Genomic DNA, 21,383 nt, shown 5'->3' on the forward strand with positions numbered 1-21,383 from the left:
GTGTAAGGAACACACAAATCTATGAAAAATGAATGCTTTTTCAGTGCCATTACAGAAGCTGTTATTGAAAACTAGAAAGCTAACTAAAAATTATGACAGGAATAAGTAAATTCTTTCTAAATGCAAAGAAAACTAATAAATTATACATTTGAAATAAATCATTCATTTAGATGTTCTTTTTAAAGCAGTTATTATGGAAAAGTCACTTTGATGAAAATCAAAACAAACAACAATAGCGAAAAGTATACCAGTAGTCTGCTAAATTTATCTGCTTAATATAATGAAAATACAGATCTTGTTAATAAACGCATAAAAAATGTTCTTGTCATCATGATATTAAGCCTAACAGATTTTGGTGTCAAATGAACAATAATATGGCAGAAGCATTTGTAGGTTGATGCTCACTATATGTTTTGTTTTGTGTTTTGTTTTGTTTTGTTTTGTTTTGTTTGTTTTGTTTTGTTTTTGGCAGCTGCCCAGTACAGGGATCCAAACCCTTGACCTTGGTGTTATAACACCACACTCTAACCAACTGAGCTAAGCAGCCAGCCCCTCACTGTTTTGTACTGCATAGAAAACATTTATTAGCCATGATCTACTATATATTAATAATTTTGCTGAAATTAGGATGTTATATGTCTAAAATACTTATTTGTGTCAAATCATCTGTTATACCTGTCCTGTAAGTCATTATTTAAGATTTAAATTTTAATCTAATTTTTTTTAAATTTTCCAATCTATTCTGGAGACTGTTCGATGAAAGCCAATTCCATAATTCCTTGAAATAATCATATATAGATAACTGAGCTTCTAAAGATAAAAGGAGCCATTTTCCTTTCTAATAAGCAGGTTCTCTCTCTCTCTCTATCTCGGTCATATGCTATTCCACTATTTGACAGAACAATAACAAAAACAAAGAATTTCCAACATGATATGAAAAGTGCTTCACACAGTGCATATACATATTAAGCACTATAAAAGGGTTAGCTATACATTATCATTGATATTTATTCAAGGATACTATTCATGTATCAAATGCCTACCATATTACACACACTGCACTACTGGCTTTACAATGAAGCATTTCAACACAGACTGCTCCAAAGGACCTTTAAAAAAATACTGATGCTTGGGTCCCAGCCTCAGACTTTCTAATTTAATCAATCTGGAGTGCAGCCTGGGCATAGAGATTTATTAAAGCTCCCCCATGTGATTTAAATTGCATGGTTAAAAGCCAAATTTGAGAACCACTGTTTAAATAGATGTGTTAAAAGCCAAATTTGAGAACCACTGTTTAAATAGATGTGTTATTTCATTTAGTCCTCATAGATTGTTTTATTAATTCCATTTTACAGATGAGAAAACTGAGACTCAAAGAGATTCAGTAACCTGCCAAAGAGTTGGACAGGTCTGTTCGACTCTCAAAACCTTTGCATTATACTATGTTGCCTTCTGAATGGCAAATATGCCAAAGACATCAGTCTGTTTCTTACCATCTTGAAACCCTGCTGAAAAGAGCCAAATAATTCCTTTGCAAATTTCCATACTGGATATGAAAGGAGACTCCCTATATATTCTGAGCTCTACTATAGGTTTTTGTTTGTTTTCTTTCATTTTTAAATACTGACCATGACACATAGAGAATCATGAAATCAATCTAGTGAGTCCTAATAAGCATTTTAATTGGTATAATAGGACAGAATAAATGAAAATATTGCAATGCCAGACTGCATTGCATGTAGTAAGAAAAGTATTAATGGCAAGTACTGTTTCTTGAAATTTTTGTTTCAGGGGTGTTTTAGTCCATTTTCTGTTGCTATAACAGAAATACCTGAGACGGGGTAATTCATAAGGAAAAGAGGTTTATTTGGCTTACAATTCTTGGACAGCTACATCTGGCATGGGCCTCAGACTGCTTCTATTCATGGCGGAAAGTGGCAGACAGCCGGCAGGTACAAGCAGATCACATGGCAAAAGGAAGCAAGAGAGAGGAAGCACGAGAGAGAGAGAGACAAGGTGCCAGGGTCTTTTTAAGCAATGAGCTCTCACAGGAACTAATAGAGCGAGAACTAACTAATTCCCCCTCCCCCAGGGAGAGCACTAATCCATTCATGAGGGATCTGCCCCCATGACTTAATCAATTTCCAACACTGCCACATTGGAGATCAAATTTCCATGAGTTTTGGAGGGGACAATACATCCAAACTCCATCATTCTGCCTCTGACCCCCCAAAACTCATGTTCCTGTCACATACAAAATACAATCATTCTATCCCAACAGTCCCAAAAGTCTTAGCTTGCTCCAGCACCAACTTAAAAGTCCAAAGTCCAAAGTCTCATCTGAGACCAAAAGCAAAAGTCCTTCTAGCTGTGAACCTTGATTCCATGTTCAACTGCCTCTGCACACTGGTGTGGGGTTGGGTCCCCAAGTCCTTGGACAGCTCCACTCCTATGGCTTTCCTGGTCTCAGGCCACACTTCACCTCTCCCAGGCTGGAGTTCCACTCTGGTAGCTCCACAGGTCTGGGGTCTCCATGGTGGTCCTGCTCTCACGGCTCCACAAGGCATGGCGCTGTTGGGGTTTCTCTGCTGCAACTCTGACCCCACATTTCTGCTCGGCATTGCTCTAGCGAAGGCTGTCTGCAGTGACTCCACCCCTGTGACAGATCTCTTCCTGGACCCCCAGACTTTTCCATACATACTTTGAAATCTGGGTGGAGGTTCACAAGCCTTTCCAGCTCTGGCATTCTGTGAGCCTGAATACCTAACACCACGCGGACGCTGCCAAGACTTCTGGCTTGTATTTTCGAAAGCTGCAGATGCAGCCACACCTGGGGCCAATTTAGCCACAGCTGGAGCAGCCAAAGCAGCTGGGTTGCTGGTGCTGGAAGCAGCTTCTCAAGGTGGCCCTGGGCAGCAAGCCCATGGAGGGTGCCTCGGGCCTGTTCCCCAAGACCATTCTGTCTCCCTACGCCTTTGGCCCTGAAATGGAAGGGTTGGCCCCAGAGGCTTCTGCAATGCCTTCAGGGCCTTTTTCTCCTTCTCTTGATAATCCCTTTCCTTTGTACTAATCTTCTTAGCTAATGGTCACTGGGCTACACCATTGCATTCTCTCTGCTTTTCTACCACATGGCCATGCTGCAAATTTTCCAAATCTTTATGCTCGGCTCTTTTTTTAAATTCTGGTTTTACATCATGCCTTTTCTGCCATAACTCAGAGTAGGTTCTTAAAACCAACCATGCAGCTTCCTTAATGCTTTTCTGCTTGGAAATTTCTTCCGCGAGATACTCTGGTTCACGACTCTTAAGTTCCACCTTCCACAAAGTCCAAGGGCATGGACACAATGCAGCCAAATTTCTTACTACGGTGTAACAAGGGTGATCTTTTGTCCAATTCCCAATAAGTTCCTTATTTCTATCTGAGACCTCATCATCCACATGGTCTTTACTGTCCACATTTCTATCAGCATTCTGCTCACCACCACATAAGTCTATAAGATATTCCAAACTTTCCCTCATCATTCTGTCTTCTTCTAAGTCCTCCAAACTCCTCCAACCTTTGCCCATTACCCAGTACCAAAGCTGCATCCACATTTTCAGATATCTATTCAGCGACACCCTACTCCTCAGTACCAATTTTCTGTTTTAGTCCATTTTGTGTTGCTACAACAGAAATACCTGAGACGGGGTAATTTATAAGGAAAAGAGGTTTATTTGGCTTACGATTCTGGGACAGCTGCATCTGGCATGGGCCTCAGACTGCTTCTACTCATGGCGGAAAGTGGCAGGCAGCTGGCGGGTACAAGCAGATCACATGGCGAGAGGAAGCAAGAGAGAAAGAGAAGGTGCCAGGGTCTTTTTAAGCAATGAGCTCTCACGGGAACTAATAGAGAAGAACTCACTCTATTAATTCTCCTCCCCCATGGAGAGCACTAATCCATTCATGAGGGATCTGCCCCCATGACTCAATCAGCTTCCAAGACTGCCCCACTGGAGATCAAATTTCCACATGAGTTTTGGAGGGGACAACACATCCAAACTCCATCAAGTGGGTAGGGGGCGGTTTACAATATCAAGAAGTAAATCGTATTTCTTACCATGAGTTGCAGCCAAAACAATTTTGAAAGATATTCTAGCTCGAGATAAAAAGCACAAGATAAAAAGACAATCCTGAAAATGTCATGAATTTTCCAACTTATATACATTTACTTGTGTTTTTCTCTAATCCTGGAATGTCTTCCTTCTCTACCCAGCATCAAGCCCAGTTTAGTTGTCCCCTCCCTTCCTTCTCCAAGGTAGAATTAACTGTCCTTCAGTGCATTACCAGTGTTACAACACCTACCACATTATATCATATTTTTAAAGTACCTGCTTTAAATGTTTTATTAGAAATGGAAGTATCTCTCATTCTAAGCAATATGAACAAAACAGCCTATTCTCTTACCCATTTTAATATTCAACAGACTCTTCCAATGCCTGTTTCCTTACTTGCTTTTAATTCAACAGACATTTATTGAACTCTTACCAAATAAAATACTCTAAATAACTTGTGGTTTGTTTCCATGTGTTATGAATGGTAATGGGAAAAAAATATTTACAAAAACACTAATCAAAAGGAAACAAATAACGACAGATTCTCCCTTGATCTTGATTTAACTCCATCAAACTCTTATTATCTGTGTTCATCTAAAAAAAGCCATTTATCACATCTTTCCCATTTCTTAACTTTATTAAAATATTGGGACTATTAATCAAAAAAAAATTTTCCTTTAAAAATAAATATTACATGTACATATGTATATGTATGTATACATATATAAGGCTTTAATACCTTATATCCCTGACCAGCTGAAAGTCTTGTACTATAACAGTGGTATGAATAATTAAGATATTTCATAGATACCATTGACTCTACCTAGAAAGTACCAGTTAGTATGGAAACTATACATAATTTTTAAAAAATAGAACTAAAATGTATTTAGCATTAGAAAAAAATATAAAATTATGACAGAAATGAGGATTACACTTGGGAGAAATCCAAAGAGTATATACACTGCTCCATAAAAAAATCTATTTTAAAAATCCATGTGAAAATTCTGCCAGTCTTTCTGAAAAGTTCACCTTCAAAATTTCTAATTATAAACTTATCATGCAATCTTTAAAATGTGGGAACAAAAAAATCACATACCATTTTTTTTTTCAAATTTTTGGCCCAGATCAAATGACTTTATGATCTTCTACTTCATGCAGCTTCTCTTAACACTACGGAGTCAGCTATTAGAGTCAAAAGCCAGCCACGGCTGGAGCTGACTGGCAGACAACATCGCTGATTCATCTCAGGAAGAGACAGCCTGCAGCATCCACAATTCTGATGATGCCCAAAGAAGGTAAAGAATTGATTATAAGCCAAGTATTTCTCCTTGGAGCACAGACAGAAGGACTGGAAGTGGACAAAACTCATAGCTTGCCACTATTCTAATTTCAACTTTAATTTGGTTCTTTTCAGCCAGAAAAAGAGGCAAAGGTGGGGGAGTATAAGAGTAATAATTTGCAAATCTATACTGTGATTCCAAGATTGGACAATTTGGGGGTTTTTTTCAGAAAAGAGCAATGTATTCCTTGCTTGTTTAATGCATTTGACAAGAGTTATGTTACTATTTCACCTAAATATTTAGTTTGTACTTTGAGTCTAATTCCCTCCAGATAGCCCATAACAAAACAATAGATTTCCGTCTATTACGTTTTATATAACATCTATGTCACTTACTATATATATAACTAAACATCATAGAGTTACAATAATAATCCTTCATCCATTATGGAATCTGAGGCGGCTGCTTAAGTAGACCATCAGGGTAAAACTGATGCAGACACTAGTCAGAAAGGGAAACTGAGTTACCAATGTGCTCATGGGACTACATGAATTGGTGAAGATTTTCTTTCTCAGCTTCCCAATCCATTTAGCTGGCTCCTCACAAACAGACAAGAAACCACAAATTAGAGGACACAGATTAATGAAGGGACCCTTAACCAGAACCTAATCCAAAATTCAAATGAGACAAATAAGTTAAAGCTACTTTAAAAAAAGGAAAGAAGGATTTCCCATCTTAATAACCCTCTAGAATGGCATACTGAAGATTTTTACATACAGTATTATAGGGAAGAAACACTCTTTGTCAAAAATCAAACATGGTCATCTAGTTTTCTGATGAGAAACTACAAATGTCCACCATGAAAGCAAGACTCATAAAAAGTTGGCATAAATATTTTAAAATTTCAGTATCTTTATAACTAATTTTAATAACTCATCTTTTAATAATCCATTTAAATCAAAATTATACCAGAAGGCTTTCCAATAAAGGAAGAGGTGCTTTGGTATTTGGAGAAGGGGAAGTAAATGACAATGAGAGCAGAGCATTTATTTAAAACCCTGAACCTCTAATCATGCAGTGATGAAAATGGAAACTTTTTATATGAAAGACATTTGGCTGTTATCAAATTAGGTACTCACAATTTCAAAAGAGTTATGGGGCCTAGGATATAAACTTGACTCTTAGTTCACACGTAATTCATTCATTAGTTCAACATGTATTAAAATATCTTAATAGACTCAGGATCCTATGACCATGACCTTCTCACTGGATTAGTTTGCACAGGAAGTATCTAGGCCTTTCGCTTGTGAGTCCTCGGAAGCAGAGAAGAGACCATGCCCTAGCTTCAGCAGCCTGTAGACACCACAGTGAATCTGAGTTAGTTCTCTGTGGATAGCCTGGGATGACTTTTGATGATGTGAAAAATGTATGGAGATTGCAGGACTTGGTTAAGGCAAATTCTCAAGGGATTACTAGTGAAAGAAAATTCTACTGTAACAAAGAATCAAAACATTTTTAAAAATAAAATACTCATTGCAATCTTCTGATAGCTGACTTTAAAAGATCAGTAAGGAAACAAACCAACCCTCTGGAATGCTTGTGCCATTAGTACAAACTGATTTTACTACTCTGTTCAACTGAAAAATACATGTAAAGTCTAGGGCCTAATTCAACTTTTACTGAGTGAGAATTTACCAAACCCCAACAACTTTGTTTTCTCTTGCCCTTTACAGAGACTTGACTGATAGTTAAAAGAACACCCTGGAAAAAAATATTTTGGCCTGAGGGGGAAAAAAATCACACTTCCCTCTAAGAGAGGAGAAGGTGGCAGTCCTGCCTATTGCATTTGTGCATAAGACTGTGCTGGCTGAGATGGACTTTTGGAACTACTAAGTTTGGGACTTCTTCTATCACCTACTCTTTTGTGTGTTGGAACAAACCCAAAGAGGATGATTTTGAAGGATATTTTAAAACCTAGTGTCTAGAGTCACTCATTTAGCCCACTTTAATGCAGAAGTGCTATGACCTTCTATTCAGGTACATATATTAATACCTGAATCTCCTCCTATTATTATATACACCCAACTCAGCTAACTCTCAAATCATGTGATTCTTCACTTGACTGGAAACAAATAATAGCAGTAATTTTCAAGGAGTAAAACTTCATATATACTGCCCCTCAAAATCTCAGAAAAGAAAAATAATAAGTACATGTATGAAGGATTTCCTAAAAGATGTGAAGAACCTTCATTCTTTGGACATTGTAATGTTCATTTCTGGAGTAAGCATACAGAGTTATACACCTGGACCACACCACATTGATGATCACAGCCACTCTAAGAGAACTGCTCTAAAAAAGATAATATTTATTGAGTACATACTATATGGTCATTGCCTACATCACAATGCTCTCAAGGCAGATACTATTCTCATGTTAGAAAAGAAAATAATCAGACATTAAGAGGTTAAATTACTTCCCCCAAAGACATGGAGCCATGTCATGGGCCTATATTGAAGGACATTATAAAAAATAACCCCCAATGAATACTGCTAAATAAACCATAGCAGAAATTTCACTCTGGTTTCAATACAGGAACAATTTTGTTCATCTTGAGCAACTGCTTTGCTTTTCTTATGGGTCAGTTTTTTATTAAATGTTTTGCTTCCATCTTTGCCTGGAAGTTAGACAACTAAGAATTAAACATGTGCCCCCTCTAATAAACATACAAGATTTCAGAGTGCATTTTGTCAGCTAATCTCTCCCCTAATTCAATTCATCTTATTTTTTCTCATAGACAGACTCAGATTTTTTTCATCTCATCATGCAAGTCCAAACTATTACAATTTTTTGATTTTGCAAAGAATCACTAGCAAAGGAGAAGGCAGTGTGCATGGAAACCAGATGACATCCTGCTGGCTATGAAGATAGAGGATGGGGCCACAAGGAATGCAGCTCTAGAAGCTGAATGAGGCAAGGAAAGAGCCTCTGGGGGAGTATGGCCCTGCCCACACCTTGATTTGAGCCTGGTGAAACTGATTTCAGACTTCTGACCTCCAGAACTATTGAAAAAGAAAATAGCCAAACAAAATGCAGAGACAGCCACAGATATAGCTACAGTGACTCACGTTGGGAAAGAAGATGCTAAGTACAGTCATTTTAGAACAAAACAAGTGCAACATAGCTGTGAAAGAGGAATATGTTACTGATGAGAAACAAAGAGAGAAAAAATAACCAGTTAAAGGAGATCAAGTGTACAAATCTAAAGAGACACAATAGTATTGATGACAACCAAAATAAAATGCATGATAAAAAAAGAGAAGAAGGATGTTCTGGTCAAGATGATGGAGTAGATGGTTCCTAGCGTCACTCTCTCCCACAAATTAACCAATTTACAGCTATTAAAAAGCAACAACAGGAGGCACAAGAGCCGTGCCTGAATAGGTTGGAGCCACATGCCATGGGACCCTCAGCTCAGGCCAGAGCCCACTGCCCAGAGAGGCCTGAGAGCCTCCAGGCCCACATGCCACGAATCAGCTATGTCAATACTGGCAGGAGTCACAGGACCTCTAGCCCAGGCCAGTGCCCACTACCCAGAGAGGCCCAAGAGCCACCGGGCCCATACGCCCTGAGTCAGCCATGCCAGAACAGGCAGACGCCATGGGACCCCCAGCCCGGGCTAGTCCCTGTGGTCCAGAATTGGCAGTCCCTTCAGTAGCCAGGACAGACATAAGGATGGAAAGAGTAAACCATGATTCCCCCTGCCACAATGCCTAAACACCAAAGGAAAGATACCAGAAATATGAACAATCAAGAAAGTACATCACCACCAAAGGAAAATAATAACTCTCATGCTCTACATCCTATACAACAAGAAATCCTTGAAATGACTGACAAGGAAGTTTGAGCAACAATTCTAAGGAAACTAAATGAGATACAAGAAAAATCAGTTAGACAACACAATGAACTGAGGAAAAGTACACAGGACCTGAAAGAAGAAATGTACAAAGAAATCAATGCCCTGAAAAAGAATGTAGCAGAGCTTGTGGAGCTGTAGGGTTCATTCAACAAGATAAAAAACACAACAGAGAGTTTAACCATCAGGCTAGAACTAGCAGAAGAGAGAATTTCTGAACTTGAAGACAGTCTGTTCAAAATAACACAGGAAGACAAAAAAAAAGAAAAAAGAATTTAAAAAATTGAAGAAAAACTAAGAGAGAAGAGACAACCTTAAGCACTCAAATATCCAAATCATGGGTATTCCAGAAGGGGAGGGAAAAGGAAATGGCATTGAAAACATATTCAATGAAATAATAGCAGAAAACTTCCCAGGTATAGGGAAAGTCACAGATCTTCAGACTCAGGAGGCCCAAAGATCCCCAAACATATTCAACCCAAAAAGGTCCTCTCCAAGACATGGCAAAACTAAAAGACAAAGAGAGAATCTTAAAAGCTGCAAGAGAGAATCAGCAAGTCACCTACAAGGGAGCCCCAATAAAACTAACATCAGACTTTTCATCACAAACCCTAAAAGCCAGAAAAGAATGGGATGATATATCCAAAATACTAAAGGACAAAAATTGCCAGCCAAGAATACTTTACCCAGCAAGGCTTTCCTTCCAAAATGAAGGACAAATAGTATATTTCTCAGATAAACAAAAATTGTAGGAGTTCACTACCACATGACCAGCCTTACCAGAAATTCTCAAGGGAGTACTGGGTTTGATACCTGAAAAACAACAATCACTGCCATGAATACTCAAGAAAGAACAAAACCAAACACCCCAAGAAACCAAAAAACACAGAAGACAAACAGAAAAGCAGAAAGAAACAAAAGATACTTAAGACACATAAACAAAAATCAATAAAATGCTAGGAGTAAATCAACACCTTTCAATAATAACTCTAAATGTAAAAGTATTAAATTCCCCACTCAAAAGACACAGACTGAGTGGATTAAAAAGATGGACTCAACAATATGCTGCTTCAAAAGACTGGCCTCACCTGTAAAGACACACATAGATTAAGTAAAAGGATGGAAAAAGATATACCATGCAAATAGAAATGAAAAATGAGCTGGAGTAGCTATTCCTATATCAGATAAAATAGACTTTAAACCAAAAACCATAAAAAGAGATAAAGAAGGTTACTATATAATGACAAAAGGATCTATCCATCAAGAAGACATGACAATCATAAATATATACGCACCCAATGTCAGAGCAGCCAGATTTATAAAGCAAACACTGTTCAATCTAAAGAATAAGACAGAAACTAACCCCATAATAGCAAGGGACCTGACACAACACTTTCAACATTGGACAGATCATCTAGGCAAAAAATCAATAGAGAAACACAAGATCTAAACAACACCTTAGACCAATTGGACTTGGCAGATATCTACAGAACATTCCATCCAACAACCTCAGAATATTCATTCTTCTCATCAGCACATGGAACATTCTCCAGGATAGATCACATATTAGGTCACAAATCAAGTCTCAACAAATTCAAAAAAAATTGGAATTATTCCATGTATTTTTTCAAATCACAATGGATTAAAATTAGAAATCAATAGCAAATGAAACTCTGGAAACTATACAAACACATGGAAATTAAACAACATTCTACTTAATAACATATGGATCCACAAAGAAATTAAACAGGAAATCAAAAAATTTCTTAAAACTAATGAAAATAATGACACATCATACCAAAACATGTGTGATACTGCAAAAGCAGTACTAAGGGGGAAATTTATCACATTAAATGCTTACTTCAGAAGAATGCAAAGATGGCAAATAAACAACCTAACACTTCACCTTAAAGAACTAGAAAAACAAAAACAATCCAAACCCAAAGTTAGTAGACGGAAAGAAATAATTAAGATCAGAGCAGAACTAAATGAAATAGGCACCCAAAAAACAACACAAAAGATCAGTGAAACAAAAACTTGATTTTTCAAAAAGATAAATAAAATTGACAAACCTTTAGCAAGGCTAACTAAGAAAAGAAGAGAGAAGACCCAAATAACAAAAATTAGAAATGAAAAAGGTGATATTAAAACTGATAATTCAGAAATACAAGGAATCATTAGAGACTACTATAAACAACTATATGCCAACAAATTTGAAAATCTGGAGGAAATGGATAAATATCTGGATACATACAAACTACCAAAACTGAGGCAAGAAGATATAGAAAATCTGAACAGACCAATAACAATAGAAGAGATTAAAGCTGTTATCAGAAGGCTCCCAACAAAGAAAAGCCCAGGACTGAATGGGTTCACTGCAGAGTTCTACCAAACCTTCAAAAAGGAATTGATACCAATTCTCTACAAACTATTCCAAAAGATTGAAACAGAGGCCATTCTCCCAAACTCATTCTATGAGGCAAACATCAAAACCAGGCAAAGATACATCAAAAATAGAAAATAACAGGCCAATATCCTTGATGAATATAGATGCAAAAATCCTCAATACAATACTAGCTAAAAGAATACAGCAACACATACACATACACATGATCAAATGAGATTCATCCCAGGGATGAAAGGTTGGTTCAACATACACAAATCAATAAATGTTACACACAACAACAATAAAAGCAAAGACAAAAACCATATGATCATCTCTAGAGATGCTGAAAAAGCATTTGACAAAATTCAACAGTCATTCATGATAAAGACTCTCTACAAGTTAGGTATAGATGGAAAGTATCTCAACACAATTAAAGCCATATATGATAAGCCCACTGCCAATATCATCCTGAATGGGGAAAAGCTCCCTTAAGAACAGGAATGAGACAAGTATGTCCACTCTCACCACTCCTATTCAACATAGTGTTGGAAGTATTAGCCAGAGCAATCAGAGAAGAGAAGGAAATAAAGGGCAACCAAATTGGAAAAGATGAAGTCAAACTGTCCTTGTTTGAAGGTGATATGATCCTATATACTGAACAGCCTAAAGCCTTTACTAAAAAACTCTTGGAGTTGATAAATGATTTCAGCAAAGTTGCAGGAAACAAAATCAACACACAAAAATCAGTAGCATTTCTATGCTCCAAAAGTGAACATGCAAAAAAAGAAATCAAGAAAGCTAGCCCATTTACAATAGCCACCAAAAAAAATAAAATACTTAGGAATAAAGTTAACCAAGGATGTGAAAAATCTCTATGAAGAGAACTACAAACCACTGTTGAAAGAAATTAAAGAGGACACAAGAAGATGGAAAGATATCCCATGCTCTTGGATCAGAAGAATTAACACTGTGAAAATGTCCATATTACCCAAAGTGATCTATAGATTCAATGCAATCCCCATCAAAATTCCAATGACATTTTTCTCAGAAATGGAAAAAACTAGCCAGACATTTATATGGAATAACAAAAGACCATGCATAGCCAAAGCAATCCTGAACAAAAAAAATTAAGCTGGAGGCATAACACTACCTGACTTTAAACTATAATACAAAACTATAGTAACAAAAACAGCATGGTACTGGCATAAAAACAGACACATGGATCAATGGAATAGAACCGAGAACCCAGAAATCAACCCATACACCTACAGCCATCTGATCTTTGACAAAGGCACCAAGTCTACACCCTGGGGAAGAGACTGCCTCTTCAGCAAATGGTGCTGGGAAAACTAGATATTCATATGTAGGAGAATGAAACTAGACCCATACCTCATACCATATACCAAAATCAACTCAAAATGGATTAAAGAATTAAATATACATCTGGAAACAATAAAACTCCTCAAAGAAAACATAGGGGAAGAACTCCAGGAAGTAGGAGTGGCTACAGACTTCATGAACATGACCCCCAAATCACAGGCAACCAAAGGAAAAATAAACAAATGGGATTATAGCAAAGTAAAAAGCTTCTGCACAGCAAAAGAAACAATCAACAGAGTGAAAAGACAACCAAAAAAGTGGGAGAAAATATTTGCAAAATATACATCTAACAAAGGATTAATATCCAGAATATACACAGAACTCAAACAATTTTACAGCAAAAAACCAAGTAACCCAATTAAAAATAGGCAAAGGAGCTGAATAGGTATTTCTCAAAGGAAGATATACAAATGGCCAACAGACATGAAAAAATGCTCAACATCACTCAACATTCGGGAAATGCAAGTCAAAACCACACTGAGATATCATCTCACTCCAGTTAGAATGGCTAATATCCAAAAGACTGAGAATGATTAATGCTGGTGAGGTTGCAGAGAAAAAGGAACCCTCCTACACTGTTGGTGGGACTGCAAAATGTGCAGCCTTTATGGAAAATAGTTTGGAGGTTCCTCAAACAATTACAGATAGATCTACCATATGACCCAGCTATTCCACTGCTGGGAATATACCCAAAGGAATGGAAATCAACATGTCAAAGGGATACCTGTACTCCAGTGTTTATTGCAGCACTATTTACAATAGCCAAGAGTTGTAACCAGCCCAAATGTCCATCATCAGATGAGTGGATATGGAAAATGTGGTATATCTACACAATGGAATTCTACTCTGCTATAAAAAAGAATGAAATACTAACACTTGCAGCGACATGGATGTACTTAGAGAAAATTATATTAAGTGAATCAAGTCAGGCACAGAAAGAGAAATACCACATGTTCTCACTTATTTGGGGGAGCTAAAAATAAATGAATAAACATACAAACAAACAAAGGGTGGGGGGAAGAAGACACAACAATCATAACAATTCCTTGAACTTGTTAAGACAAGTGAACAGATATGATGTAGTTGGGGGGGAGGGAAGAGAGGATGGGGGAAAGAGGAACAGGTAAAAGGACACAAAAATCAACTACAATGTATATTGAGAAGTTAAAATAAAAAATAAATAAATACATAAAAATTTTTTAAAAAATAAAAGAGAAGAAGATCGTGGTTCAGAAGCTCCATAGTACTATGTAGTACACTGCTGGAAGCCAGGACACCCTAAACTCCATAGCCCTGAAGTTTAACATCACTGCCAACAAATCAGTGGAACTGAACGAACTTTTCACACATACTATTGTTCCAGGCCAGGTCTTTTTTGTGCCAGATGCCAACTTTCCTTCCAGTTTTTTAAGGCTATCATCATCCAGTCCTGGTACTACTGTCTCTCCTTCACCACCAGAGGCAGAATTTGATAAGCTGCCTGATGCTGACTTGGCACGAACGGCCTTAAAACCCATTGAAAGTGTCTTAACTACTTCTGAAGATGAGCCAGGCATAGTGAAATTTTTAAAAATGAATTATCAATACTTCACTGATGGAAAGGGTGTTGTTGGAGGCCTCATGATTGTGACTCCTAATAACATCAGGTTTGACCCTCATAAGTTCAATCCCCTGTTTACTGAAAATGGGTGTGAGGAGTACAGCCTCATCTGCCCCATGGAAGAGGTTGTTACCATTGCCCTCTACAATGACATTTCCCACATGAAGATCAAAGATGCCTTGCCTGCAGATCTTTGTCCTCTGTACAGGCTTGGAGAATAGGAAGATCTGGCTTCAGTGAAGGATATCAACCCATTCAGTAAATTCAAACCCATCAATAAGGAAAAATGTCAGCAGAATGGAGAGAACCATTATTTCAGATTCCAAATCAACAGGCTCTTTGGAGAAGTCAATAAAATACACACACACAAAGCCCTCAGGCAGCTCTGTGTCAGAAAAATTTTAAATACTGTAATCCTCTAGGGAGACAACCAGTGAATCTCTCACAGTGACTAAACTCAGCAAGGAATCTTCTAACACTCACTCTGCATTTCAATCTATAGCCAAAGAAAACTTCCCTTTATGGGAAGATGATGACTTTGTGACTTGGAAGAATTTTCTTCTCAAACTGATAGTGAAATGGACAAAACAGACACCTCCAAAACAGACGCCTTTCTCTTGACGCAGAGGAGCAAATGAAGGCCGAGTCACAAATAACCAATTCTGCTGTAGAAATGCAGGTGCAGTCAGCCCTGAACTTTTCGGAAACAGAGAGTGATGCTGAACTGAACGGGGTCCTAGATTAAAAATCTGTGAGAAGCAAGTTATAATGCCAGAAGTGGACAAGCAGTATGGTTCCCCAGAGAGCCAGGTGGAAAACACATTGAACATACATGAATATTTAGATAAACTTACTGAATACTACCTAAATAAGAATAAAGAAGGGTCACGGTTATCTGAAAATGTACAGAAGGCAGAACTGATAGCAAAAATACAGAATTGATGGGAACAGACATCACCCTTAGTAGCTCTCATCCCCAGGCAGGTGATCCCTGAACTGAAGGCAATAAAGAGACAGACAAAACCTGGGTGAAAGAGAGAGAGCCCCTTACACTGAAACTAGACTCTTCTACAGAAGGAAATATGACTAAAGAGTTTCTAGATTCCTCTTTGGAATCTACTCTGGACAACAGCTGTCAAGGTGCACAAATGGATAATAAATCTGAAATTCAGTTGTGGCTATCAAAGAGAATTCAGGTACCCATTAAGATATACTTCCTTCAAAAGAAGGAAAAAGCAAGACCCGTGCATGTTTCTGTGCATCAAAGTGGAAAACCAATGAGAAAATCCTTTGCCACTCACACTGCAGCCATGGTCCAGCAGCACAGCAAATGAGGAAAGATGCCCAAGTACTGGTTTCTGTTCCTTGGGAGAGGGTGGAGCATTTGTACACATTCTTTATTCAATGGTCTCCTAACGTCTATGGGAAAGATGCCAAAGAGCAAGGCTTCGTGGTGATGGAAAAGGTAGAAATTAATATGTTGGACAACTTCTTCAGCGAGCCTACAACAAAGAGCTGGGAGATATCACCGTTAAGGAGGCAAAGTGCAGGAAGAGCACTTGCAGCTACTATCAAGATGAGGACAAGGTGCTGCCAATCCTGACACTGCTCTGCGCACTCCTGGAGAACATGCACATAGAGCAGCTGGCCCAACACCTTCCAGCAAGGGTGCAGGGGTATCCATGGAGACTAGCCTATAGCACGTTACAGCAGGGGAACAGCCTGAAAACTCTCTATCGGAAATCAGCATCGCTAAATAGTCCCGTCCTGTTGGTCATCAAAGATATGGATACTCAGATTTTTGGAGCATATGCAATTCATCCTTTCAAGTTCAGTGACCACTATAATGGCACAGGCAAAACTTTCCTCTACACATTTAGTCCTAACTTCAAGGTCTTTCAGCGGAGTGCAGAAAACTCATATTTTGCTTTGCCACATCTACTGCAAGAATGCAGACCATTCTCAGCAGACTGTTGACATTCCAAAAAATGTCGATATCACTCTGAAGAGATGCACAGTTATAGTGAAAGGCCCCAGAGGAACCCTGCAGAGGGACTTCAATCACACCAATGTAGAGTTCAGTCTCCTTGGAAAGAAAAAGAGGCTCTAGGTTCACAAATAGTGGGAAAATAGAAAGGAACTGGCTACTGTTCGCACTATTTGTAGTCATGTACAGAACATGATCAAGGGTGTTACTCTGGGCTTCCGTTACAAGATTAGATCTGTGTATGCTCATTCCCCATCAACGTCATTATTCAGGAGAATGGGTCTCTTGTTAAATCCAAAATTTCTTGGGTGAAAAGTACATCAGCGGGGTTCGAAAGAGGCCAGGTACCGCTTGTTCACTCTCTCAAGCCCAAAAAGATGTTAATCCTTGAAGGAAATGAAATTAAACTTGTTTCAAATTCAGCTGCTTTGATCCAGCAAGGCACAACAGTTAAAAACAAGAACATCAGAAAAATTTTGGATGGTATCTATGTCTTTGAAAAACGAACAGTTCAGCAGGCTGACAAATAAGAGCTAAGAGTTGTCCAACTACAGAAACAAGCAACAGGATGATTCCCAAGACATGCTTGTAAATTTTAATGATGAATAAAAGAACTATTCATTTGGGAAAAAAAGAAAAGAAAACTCATCTTTTATCAATGGAGACATAAGTTCTTTAGAACTTGGTGGCAGAGGGGAATGATTTGGCTTATGGGTAGATTCTGACATACCATGGACAGAGCAATTCTTGCAACACTTTCAATAATGATATTCTTTACAAAAAAGGAAGTCTTCATAGTTCATGACCTAGAGGTATGGACACTCGAGTGAAATTCCTAAAGCTGGCTAGAAGATGAAGCCCTAGCCCAGGCTGCCTCATTCCACCATAATGCCTTCTTTCTGCCATCATCTCAGAGCATGATCACATTGCAAAAAGATTCTGAAAGGTAGGTGTGGAGAGCAGACACTGAAGAAAGAAAGGTGAAGACCAGACTGTTGAAAGACTTTGCACTTCCACGTCCTTCTAGTCCATACAGTGAAGAATCAGAGTGTTTACAGATGTCCAGGTTGAACACAATTTTTATTTTGGTAACTGCAAAAAAAAAAAAAAGGATTCTGTGGAAATATGTACATGTCTTGTGTATTTGGTAGCATAATTTTCATCACCAAAATGTATGGCTATTGTTTGCCAGGGAAAAGTTTAGTCTCATTTATAAAAATTGAAAGTGAACAGCACTTAATGGGGATATAAGATTAAAAAAGAAAAAATTTCTTTTATTTGTTAGTTCTAGTTTATTGTCTGAAATGTGTTGGCAGTTTTTTTTTTTTCTTTTAATATGTCAAATCTTGACATAAAGAAACATATACATTTTGTGCTATGTTCTTGGAACAAATCCATTTGATTTATATAGTTTTACATTGAACTTTTTTTTTTTGCCCTGATTGTTCAGGGTAATAGGTCTTAAGCAGGATATATGTATATATGTGTGAGTGTGTGTGTGTATATATTTATATATGCATGTATAATTCTGAGTTTTAAAAAACTCCTTACCAATGTTCATGATTTAACTATTATAGGCCAGCTTTCCATTTAGTCATTAAAAAGGTACATTTTTAGATACTTATCCTGAACATATTTGTGTAAAGAAGTCATAGTTGATATTTATACAAATGGATACCCTTTATGAACCTAGACATAGAACAAACCCTGCTTTTGAAAAGAAAATGTTTTGCCTTCTTATCAAATCATGTGTGTAATAACAAAACTTTATTTTCATAGTGCTTTTTGCACAACTTTCCCCAAGCTTTAACATTAGCGAGCAGGTTTCTATTTTAAAAAGGATAGAAGGTTTTAATTTCTGCATTTTTAAAATCACAGGAAAAATGGCAAATTGGCCCAATTGTCTTGGTTTCTAGACGCTTACCTTTGAGAAAAAGCAATGCAAATAAATGCATTCATACCAAAATTGATATGAAAAGGGAAATCTATTTTTTAAATATCAACTCTTTTTCACATCATGAAAAACTTTTATTAAAATAATAATAAAGCTTTGTTAAAATTTTAACCAATATTATTGACTGCCAGACTTTTATGAAAGCCAAAGACTGCTAATGGAAAAAATCTCAAATAATACGCAAAGCTGAGAAGCAGTCTTTCATAAATTACTTCCCCAGTGATCTTTGAAAGGAAAAATTTAAGCAAGTAGTATTTACATATCTACCTTTTAAAAAAAAACAGTTTTTGGAATATGAGCCTTAATCTGGCAGAATTTATATACATATATAATTCTCCTATTTTAGACTACTTGTAAAAGAAAACAAATTGTCCTGTGGCCACTTGTCAGATTAACAATTATTGCACACCACTCAGATTCCATGCAAGTTTAAATGAATACTATAAAATTTTTAATCTATACCCTGAGTGTACTTTTCACCTACGTTCTCCTATTGAGAACTCTTGATTAACAAAACACTGGCAGTTTAACTTTAATCTGCTTGTTAAATAATGCGTTGGTGTAAGATACCAGGAATGTTTCATGATGATCACATTTACCATTTGTGCCATTTGCAACCATATGCTATTAATAAACAAAATAGTCATTTAATGCAATGTTATCCCACTATTTTCAATAAAGGAATTTATGCATTAAAAAAAGAAAAGAATCACCAACTTGTACATTTTACTATACATAAGTCATACCTCAAAAAAGTCCTAGGGAAAAGCACAAAAGAAAAGTAATATACAACAACCAAAATCAAAAATTGGTTCAAATATTTAATTTGTTTTACTATCTTTGACTCAGTTCTTGATAAAATTTTCTATTTTTATAGCTTTTGATTTAATGTCTACTTTATCTGTATAAGTATAGCTACTCCTGCTCTCTTTTGGTTTCCATTTGCATGGAATATCTCTTTCCATCCCTTCATTTTCAAACTATGTGTGTCCTTACAGGTGAAGTGAGTTGCTTCTAAGCAACATATAGTTGGATCTTGTAAAACTTTCTAAATTTCTTAATCTTTGCACAAGTTACCACTGTATCAATATTATTATTCTATTTATTATAATTTATAACTTAAAATAGTTACATTTCTACATATCATATTTGTTAAGGTTAGGGTAGATATACTTTTGAGGGATTTAATTTTGTGAAGATTACAATGTAGAGTTCTACCGATCCATTTACCGCATTTATTCTGAGAGAGAGAAGTATACTACCAATGAGTCATTGTGGAGGAAAAAGCATCTTTTATGAAATGAAAGTACTAGAGGAGAAAGAACAAAACAAGCACATGGAACAGTTCAGTAAAACCAATGTCCTCCACTTGTCAAATGTGAGGTGCCACATGCCTATGCCTGTGGCCTCACTTTTCTCCTTGACTTGGTTGTCTTAGGCCAGTGATTCTCAAACTTTTTGGTTTTGGAAAACTTTATACTCTTAAAAATTTAGTTTTGTGGGTAATACCTTCAATATTTACCATGTTAGAAATTAAAACTAATAAATGTTTAAAATACTTATTCATTTTAGGGGCCGGCCCCGTGGCTCACTCGGGAGAGTGCGGAGCTGGGAGCACAGCGGCGCTGGGAGTGCCGAGGCCATGGGTTCGGATCCTATAGAGGGATGGCCGGTGCGCTCACTGGCTGAGCGTGGTGCGGGCGACACCAAGCCAAGGGTTGCGATCCCCTTACTGGTCACAAAAAAAAAAAAAAAAAAAAAAGAATACTTATTCATTTTAAAATAACTAACAAAACCATTACATATTAAAAAACATTTTATTCTTAAAATAATAATAATTTTCAACACGAAAAAAAAACGGGAATTGTTTTATACTTTTTCAAACCTCTTTAATATCTTCATAGAAGACAGGTGGACTTTTATATACGCTTCCATATTCAATCTAAGTTGTTTTGGTTAAAGTACATAACAAAATTTGGCCTCACAGAGACACGTAGATGGAAAAAGGAGGAGTATCTTAATAGCCTTTTAATTTAATTATAGATATTCAAACTTGATACTATACCAAAACTCAACAAGATGCAATTTCTTAGGTTTGTTGCAATGTGAAATCTGAACTTTTCATTCTCTATTACATCAAAATCTAATGGTCTGCCCAAGTAGCCAAAAAACCATAAGCAAAAAGAACAAAGTTGGAAGCATCACAAAACCTATTTTAAAACAACTGTAATCAAAATAGCATGGTACTGGCATGTACAAACACATCGACCAATAGAAGATAGAAAACCCAGAAATCAACCCACACATTTACAGTCAACTGATTTTTGATAAAGGTGCCAAGAATATACAATGGGGAAAGGACAGTATCTTCAATAAATGGTGTAGGAAAAACTAGATACCCACATGCAGAAGAATGAGATTGGATTCTTATCTTATGCCATATACAAAAATCGACTAAAAGTGGATTACAAACTAAAATATAAGACATGAAGCTGTAAAACTACTAGAAGAAAACTTAGGGGGGGAAAAAAAAAGAAAAGAAAAGAAAACTTAGGGGGAAAGTGCCACAACATTAGCCTGGGCAATAATTTTTTTTTGGATATGACCCCGAAAACACAGGCAACAAAAGTAAAAATACACAAATGGCATGACATCAAACTAAAATACTTCAGTAGAGCAAAGGAAACAATTAACAAAGTGAAGAGACAGCCCACAGAATGTAAGAAAATATTTGCAAACCATATATCTGATAAGGAGTTAATATCCAAAATGTATAATGAACTCAATTCAA

The 21,383-nt window shown here is 37.0% G+C and overlaps 1 protein-coding gene and 1 pseudogene across 3 annotated transcripts in view; one reads left to right on the forward strand and one right to left on the reverse strand.

The window, feature by feature from the left end:
• TTLL7 (tubulin tyrosine ligase like 7) overlaps window positions 1-21,383 on the reverse strand; it is a 163,335-nt gene that overhangs the window by 127,256 nt on the left and 14,696 nt on the right. The gene's annotated exons all lie outside the window — the stretch shown is intronic.
• LOC134384187 (nuclear receptor coactivator 7-like) lies at window positions 5,374-17,468 on the forward strand (annotated as a pseudogene).

This window comes from Cynocephalus volans, chromosome 8 (genome assembly GCF_027409185.1).
Source record: "Cynocephalus volans isolate mCynVol1 chromosome 8, mCynVol1.pri, whole genome shotgun sequence".
NCBI lineage: Eukaryota > Metazoa > Chordata > Mammalia > Dermoptera > Cynocephalidae > Cynocephalus > Cynocephalus volans.